We start from the raw sequence: 8,696 nt of genomic DNA, 5'->3' as shown, positions 1-8,696 counted from the left end.
AAAAGGAGGAAAGAGAGAATTTACACTATCAAATTTTAAAATATGTAATAAAATATAACAATTAGAATTGTATGACACTGACACCTTAATATACATATAGAAATGGAGGAGAACAGAATACATAGTTAAGGGGCATTCCAAACTACTGAGAACAGGACTGAACAAATGCAGATGAAAAAAAATGGTTCGATTCCTAACTTGGTGCCAAGACAAAAAGCAACATATATTTGAGGTAGATGGAAAACATAAACGTCTATTGAGTACAGACCTGTGGTTGCCAACAGTGGATTGGGAGTTTGGGAGTAGTAGATGCAAGCTATTATATTGTATATAGAGAATGGATAAACAATAAGATCCCATCATATTGCACAAAGGACTATATTCAATATCCTATAATAAACCATAATGGAAAAGAAAATGAAAAAGAATACGTGTGTATAACTCAATCACTTTGCTGAATACCAGAAACCAACACAACATTGTAAATCAACTATGCATCATTAAAACATAATGTGTCTAAAATAAAACTACAAAAGCATTCAAAAAATATACTTGCAATCTTGGAGTATAGAAGAACTTTGAAAGATATAAAGTACAAAGCCATAGAAGAAACTATCCATAAATTTGACATTAATATTTAAAACATGTGCATGAAAGAAAGAATAATGCTGCTACTAATATTGTTCATTTTTACCATAAGGAAATTTAGAATTTTCGGAAGAAATGGCTCAAAACTAAGAAAGTTAAAGAACCACCAATGTTCAAGGCCTACTCAGTAATTGACTGCATGCTGGGGGTTTGACAGACTACCCCATTTAACCTCAAGGAATCCTCATCAAACCTAAAAGGATGTATTACTATCATCATGTTGCTAAAGACGAAATGTGTCTTTAATCACATATCAAGCAGTTGGATGAAGTGGAATTCTAACGCAATGCATTCAGCACCATCTTGACTCCATGCTAATAAGAAAGTATAAGGAATTACACAGGAATTTACATGATTGATAAATAGCCTGTGAAAATAGTGAGTCAATTAGGATTGGTAGATTAAGATAAAAATAATTAAAACGCACTGAGTTAACAATAATTTAGTATATCATGTGGAGGAAACAAAGGATAAGAAGAAGGAAGCAGGAAACTCACTGAGAGGCTATTGAGATGATTTAGTAAAACACTGAGAGCCTGGACCAGTCAGTCTTCCAAGCCATGAATCCGTAAAATGTTACAAATTGCTAAGTAACAGCACATTAGAGCCAGATTCAGATGCAAAAAAAAAATCATTTTAATCTCCTTCCAAGGTTTTCATGAGGTGGCTGGTGCACTAACAGCACTGATACTGTTTGCTAGTAAACAGTAGTGGGGGCCGGCTAAAAATATGACCGAAGACCCTCTCTTGTGCATGTGTGCGAAGTCACTTCAGTTGTGCCTGACTCTTTGCGACCCCATGGACTGTAGTTCTGTCCATGGGATTCTCCAGGCAAAAATACTGGAGTGGGTTGCCAGTCCCTCCTACGGGGATCTTCCCAACCCAGGGATCGAATCGACATAGGTAGTAACTCTATGACTTTGGACAAGTTACTAAACCAATATGCCCAGTTTCCTCATGTATACAGTGATTACACCTATTTTGTTGTCAGAAAGATTAAATAAGTTAATAATTAAAGCATCTATATATGTTCATGTAAGAGCAATTCCTAGTGTAAGAGCAATTCTTTCTTTTTATTTTCCATTATAGTTTATTGCAAGATTAAATATAGTTCTTTCTTGTTGTCATTTAGTCAGTAAGTTGTGTCCAAATCTTTTGTGACCCAGTGGACTGTAGTCTGCCAGGATCCTCTGTCCATGAGATTTCCCAAGCAACAATACTGGAGTGAGTTGCCATCTCCTTCTTCAGGATCTTCTCCACCCAGGGACCAGACCCTGGTCTCCTGCATTGCAGGCAGATTCTATACCACTGCGCCATGAGGGAACCCCCAGGTCATGTCAGTTGTCAATAATCCCCTTAAATTTGGGTTCTGGGTATTAGGTTCAGTGATCTTGGGTCTTGTGTCTTTCTGCACTGCTAAGTAGAGAAAATAAAGAAGGCTTATCAAGAGGGATCTGAGCAAAACTTGGGATCTTCAGAATGTTTACTGATTTGAAAACGACAGAGTCTACTTAAAAAAGACAAGATCCTTTTATTCAAGTTAGCAGATGATAAGATTTCAGCGTTTTGTTGTTTTCTTTTTTCCTACTGATAGGAATAATTCTGAAGTACTTCAGGGTCCCATATTGAACTCGAGTTGGAAGAGGCTAGTCCAGTCTCAAAATGGAGGGTCATGATCCCAAGGAACCAGAGCAGTTGAGAAAGCTGTTTATTGGTGGTCTGAGCTTTGAAACTACAGATGATAGCTTAAGAGAATGATGTTGAGAAATGGGGCACACTTGCAGATTGTGTGGTGATGAGAGACCCCCAAACAAAACGTTCCAGGGGCTTTGGTGTTGTGACTTACTCCTGTGTCAAAGAAGTGGATGCAGCAATGTGTGCTCGACTGCACAAGGTTGATGGGCGTGTAGTGGAACCAAAGAGAGCTGTTTCTAGAGAGGATTCTGTAAAGCCTGGTGCCCATCTAACAGTGAAGAAAATTTTTGTTGGTGGTATTAAAGAAGATACAGAAGAATATAATTTGAGAGACTACTTTGAAAAGTATGGCAAGATTGAAACCATAGAAGTTATGGAAGACAGGCAGAGTGGGAAAAAGAGAGGATTTGCTTTTGTAACTTTTGATGATCATGATACAGTTGATAAAATTGTGGTTCAGAAATACCACACTATTAATGGGCATAACTGTGAAGTGAAAAGGGCCCTTTCTAAACAAGAGATGCAATCTGCTGGATCACAAAGAGGTCGTGGAGGTGGATCTGGCAACTTTGTGGGTCGTGGAAGAAACTTTGGAGGTGGTGGAGGAAACTCTGGAGGTGGTGGAGGTAACTTTGGCCGTGGTGGAAACTTAGGTGGAAGAGGAGGCTATGATGGTGGAAGGTGGTGGCAGCAGAGGAAGTTGTGGAGGAGGTGATGGTGGACATAATGGATTTGGAAGGGATGCTGGCAACTATGGCGGTGGTCCTGGTTATAGTAGTAGAGGAGGTTACGGTGGTGGTGGACCAGGAGGCTATGGAAACCAAGGTGGTGGATATGGTGGCAGTGATGGAGGATATGATGGTTACAATGAAGGAGGAAATTTAGGCGGTAACTATGGTGGTGGTGGAAACTATAATGATTTTGGAAATTATAGTGGACAACAGCAATCAAATTATGGACCCATGAAAGGGGGTAGTTTTGGTGGAAGAAGCTCGGGCAGTCCCTATGGTGGTGGTTATGGATCTGGTGGTGAAAGTGATGGATATGGTAGCAAAAGGTTCTAAAAACTCAGAAGAAAAGGGCTACAGTTTTTAGCAGGAAAGAGAGTGAGGAGTTGTCAGGAAAGCTGCGGGTTACTTTGAGACAGTCGTCCCAAATGCATTACAGGAACTGTAAAAATCTGCCAAGAAGGAACGATGATACATAGTCAGAAAAGTTACTGCAGCTTAAACAGGAAACCCTTCTTGTTCAGGGCTGTGATAGCCACAGTTTGAAAAAAGTGCAGCTATTGATTAATGCAATGTAGTGTCAATTAGATGTACATTCCTGAGGTCTTTTATCTGTTGTACCTTTGTCCTTTTCTTTTTATTACATCAGGTATATTGCTCTGTAAATTGCGGTAGTGGTACCAGGAATAAAAAATTAAGGAATTTTTAACTTTTCAATATTTGTGTAGTTCAGTTTTTCTACGTTTCAGTACAGAAACTTTAATAAAATGCAGTTTTGAAGGTGTCTCCTTGTGAGTTAACAAGTAAAGAAGATTGTTGTTAATTACTATTTTGTATGAATTTTGCTAAAGTTAACTGTAAAGAAACACCTGCTGACTTGCAGTTTAAGGGGAATCTATTCTCCCCATTTCCAAACCATGAAATGAATGGCTCTGACATGTGGAGAGAATAGATATTTGTATGTTTGCAATGTGTGTTTTAGACAATAGAATTGGGTATTTAAATTAGCATATTTGTGAATTTAATAGCATTAAGATTTACCTTCTAATGAAAAAATCTCAAAATTAAAAAATGAAGTACTTCAGTTTAGTCACTCAGTTGTGTCTGACTCTTTGTGACCCCATGGACTGTAGCACACCAGGCTTCCCTGTCCATCACCAACTACTGGAGCTTGCTCAAACTCATATCCATCGAGTCCGTGATGCCATCCAACCCTCTTATCCTTTGTCATCCCCTTCTCCTTCTACCTTTAATCTTTCCCAGCATCACGGTCTTTTCCAAGGAGTCAGTTCTTCCCATCAGGTGGCCAAAGTGTTAGAGCTTCAGCTTCAGCCTTCGAATGAATATTCAGGGCTGATCTCCTTTAGAGTGGACTGGTTGGATCTCCTTGCAGTCCAAGGGACTCTCAAGAGTCTTCTCCAATACCACAGTTCAAAAGCATCAATTCTTCAGCACTCAGTTTTCTTTATAGTCCAACTCACATTCATACATGACTACTGGAAAAATCATAGCCTTGACTAGATGGACCTTTGTCAACAAAGTAATGTCTCTGCTTTTTAGTATGCTGTCTAGGTTGGTCATAGCTTTTCTTCCAAGGAGCAAGCGTCTTTTAATTTCATGGCTGCAGTCACCATCTGCAGTGATTTTGGAGCCCCCCCCAAAATAAAGTCTCTCACTGTTTCCACTGTTTCCCCATCTATTTGCCATTAAGTGGTGGGACCGGATGCCATGATCTTAGTTTTTTGAATGCTGAGTTTTAAGCAAGCTTTCTCACTCTCCTCTTTCACTTTCATCAAAAGCCTCTTTAGTTCATCTTCGCTTTAGGCCATAAGGGTGGTGTCATCTGCATATCTGAGGTCATTGATATTCCTCCAGGAAATCTTGATTCCAGCTTGTGCTTCATCTAGCCTGGCATTTTGCATGGTGTACTCTGCATATAAGTTAAAGAAGCAGGGTGACAATATACAGCCTTCACGTACTCCTTTCCCAATTTGGAATCAGTTCATTGTTCCATGTACGGTTCTAAATGCTACTTCTTAACCTGCATACAGATTTCCCAGGAGGCAAGTAAAGTGGTCTGGTATTCTCATCTCTTTCAGAATTTTTCACAGTTTGTTGTGATCTACACAGTCAAAATAGGAAAAGGACTTCGTCAAGGCTATATATTGTCACCCTGTTTATTTAACTTATATGCAGAGTACATCATGAGAAACGCTGGACTGGAAGAAACACAAGATGGAATCAAGATTGCCAGGAGAAATATCAATAACCTCAGATATGCAGATGACACCACCCTTATGGCAGAAAGTGAAGAGGAACTAAAGAACCTCTTGATGAAAGTGAAAGTGGAGAGTGAAAAAGTTGGCTTAAAACTAAACATTCAGAAAACGAAGATCATGGCATCCGGTCCCACCACTTCATGGGAAATAGATGGGGAAACAGTGGAAACAGTGGCTGACTTTATTTTTCTGGGCTCCAAAATCACTGCAGATGGTGACTGCAGCCATGAAATTAAAAGACGTTTACTCCTTGGAAGGAAAGTTATGACCAACCTAGATAGCATAGTCAAAAGTAGAGACACTACTTTGCCAACAAAGGTTCGTCTAGTCAAGGTTATGGTTTTTCCTGTGGTCATGTATGGATGTGAGAGTTGGACTGTGAAGAAGGCTGAGCACCGAAGAATTGATGCTTTTGAACTGTGGTGTTGGAAAAGACTCTTGAGAGTCCCTTGGACTGCAAGAAGATCCAACCAGTCCATTCTGAAGGAGATCAGCCCTGGGATTTCTTTGAAAGGAATGATGCTAAAGCTGAAACTCCAGTACTTTGGCCACCTCATGCGAAGAGTTGACTCATTGGAAAAGACTCTGATGCTGGGAGGGATTGGGGGCAAGAGGAGAAGGGGATGACAGAGGATGAGATGGCTGGATGGCATCACTGACTCGATAGAAGTGAGTCTGAGTGAACTCCGGGAGTTGGTGATGGACAGGGAGGCCTGGCGTGCTGCGATTCATGGGGTCGCAAAGAGTCGGACACGACTGAGCAACTGATATGATCTGATACAGTCAAAGGCTTTGAGGTAATCAATAAAATGGAAGTAGATGTTTTTCTGGCATTTTCTTGTTTTTTGATGATCCAATGGATGTTGGCAATTTGACCTCTGGTTCCTCTGCCTTTTCCAAATCTGAAGTACTTAAAATATTTTGAATAATATCAATCCCTACTCTGTGTCAATATATTATGCTAACACTACCACATACCAAAGTTCTTCAATCCACAGGTCCTTTCAAAGTCCTGCAGTGGTTTAAGAACACTGGTGAGCTTTGCAATGAATATGGCCATTCAGATTATAGGATTTGGAATGCCTGGAGTAAGGTCTGGCCCCCAGCATGCCAACTAAAATATGAAACCTTGCCTAGTAATCTCTCCCCTATACACCCAGTTTATGTGACCTGATGTCTGCCTCAATTTTTGCTTGCTTTCATTCTGTTAAAAAAACGACACCACCCATCTGGCTTGAGTCTGATATGTGCATGGCTTATCCCAGACTCTTAGGAAGCTTAGTTCTGCATCTGGAGCCATGAGTTGACTTTAACATGAACCAAAAGCCTGGAATCTAAGTACTGCTGGTCCCAAACTGTTTCCATGTTTGCTGAGCTCCCATGGCTAATGAGACCTAGAATGATAGTCCAACTCTTTGAAAAGAAACATGCTTCACAATGTGAACAATACCCCATCAATAAATTAGGGAGAAATAAAAATCATTGTCTGAATGAAACAAAGAGGGGAAATTAAAATGTTACTCTGATTATTATGTTATATAATATTACCAGATTGGAAAAATGTTTATTCTGATGGATGGTTAAAAAATTTTTTTCAATTTATATCATTTGTTATGGCCAGTAAAATTCTTAGCTGTTTCCACTTTGGACATTTGAGTTAAAATGTTAACATTTGGGGGTAAATATTGTTTTGGTCATATGAAGACTGCTGAGAAGGAAATGACAACCCACTCCAGTGTTCTTGCATGGAGAATCCCAGGGACGGGGAAGTCTGGTGGGCTCCGTCTATGGGGTCACACAGAGTCGGACACGACTGAAGCAACTTAGCGGCAGCAGCAGCAGCCTTGTATAAGCTGAAACAGTTTTACACTGGGGAAAAAAAATTGGAAGGTAAATGTAAAGCAATGTGCCAATATATTAGTGAGATTTAAGCCATCTAAAAAAATGAGGAAAGAATGATTTTACACTTTTCTCCTCCTATTAAATAAAAACCTATAAACTAGAGATTACTTTGTTTTACTTTTTGAAAATACAGTCTAGTGCCTTGGGTGGCTTCTTTCTCAACACACAATTGATTCTAGGAATGACATTCACTTTGAACGTGGACAGCTGTGCCTTTGGGACAGAATCAGCTGTTTCACCTTTATCGTTTTGTACAACAGCTATGGTAGGAGAACTATTTTCTCCCCAAATTACCACTTAAGAGACCTAGAAAGCTAAACAATGTCATTTTGTATGTTTATAAAAGACAAAACAGTCTTTCTAATCTAAATCACATAGAGGGAAAAGGCAATTGAACTAATGGCATTTTTTTCACAGGGAATATACCACAAGTCATTAAAAATAGAGATGTAGAATATTTAAGGATATAGTTAAAATGGTGGTACACTGAAATTTTATAAAAGGATAAAGATTTTTTTCACACTGCCAAAAACTAACGAAAAATTTTAGGAAGACTATAGATACAAAAGGTTTTTCAATGTGTTTTTCTTATCTCATTCGTTTTTGAGAAGACCTTGCATAAGAGATGGAACAAAACGTGCCTCACATGACTAGCGAATGCTGGAACAGATAGTTTATGCATTTGTTACTAAGTAACTTTTTCTCTTGGATCTAATAATAAATCACCATTGTTCTTTACCATTTGATTTGTAATTCTAATAAGCCAAGATGGTGTATTTATCCAACTGTAGATAAAAATTCAGTCATATAACTTCAGTGAACCAAGTGTGAACTATGTAAACATCATAAATGGAAAAAAATCATAAAATAAGTTCAGTTAAGTATAATTTAAGTATAAATATATACCCAGTGTTGTACATATATTTCTTCCTTTTACTTCCTCCAGGTTTTCAGGTGGATTTAATGATTATGAAATGAATATGACTAAAAAAGACTTAAATCAACAAGTAAACTACAATTAAATATATTCATAAGCAATAAATTTCTACAGTGCTCTGATGAGAATGTGTACCATTTTCCTTCAAACTAACCTTCCCTTAAACATAAAATTTGATAGTATTGTATTTGCTAACCTACATATAGTGAAGCATTGTTATTTTTATTGTTTATTAATATTTTATCAAATTTCTTGCTTAGAATGTTTTGTCATTGCCTTCAAGTTGGAATTATAATCTATATGCTACAATTTTTTCATACTGTCCCCTATCACTTTTATTAACACTTTATTAGTATTCCAAATGCTCAAAAACTTCCAAACTTAGCCTTTTTAAACCTGAAATTTGTGGAGAATTCCCTGGTAGTCCAATGATTAGGACTCAGTGCTTTCACTGCCAAGGGCTCAGGTTCAATTCCTGGTCAGGGAACTAAGATCCCACATGCTGCA

General features: G+C 38.5%; 1 pseudogene; it reads left to right on the top strand.

The window, feature by feature from the left end:
* Positions 1 to 2,310: 2,310 nt before the first annotated feature.
* On the top strand, positions 2,311 to 3,407 carry LOC129646197 (heterogeneous nuclear ribonucleoprotein A3-like; annotated as a pseudogene).
* Positions 3,408 to 8,696: the final 5,289 nt, after the last annotated feature.

The sequence above is a fragment of the Bubalus kerabau genome, chromosome 3, assembly GCF_029407905.1.
Source record: "Bubalus kerabau isolate K-KA32 ecotype Philippines breed swamp buffalo chromosome 3, PCC_UOA_SB_1v2, whole genome shotgun sequence".
NCBI lineage: Eukaryota > Metazoa > Chordata > Mammalia > Artiodactyla > Bovidae > Bubalus > Bubalus kerabau.
This window is presented reverse-complemented; position numbering and strand designations above follow the sequence as displayed.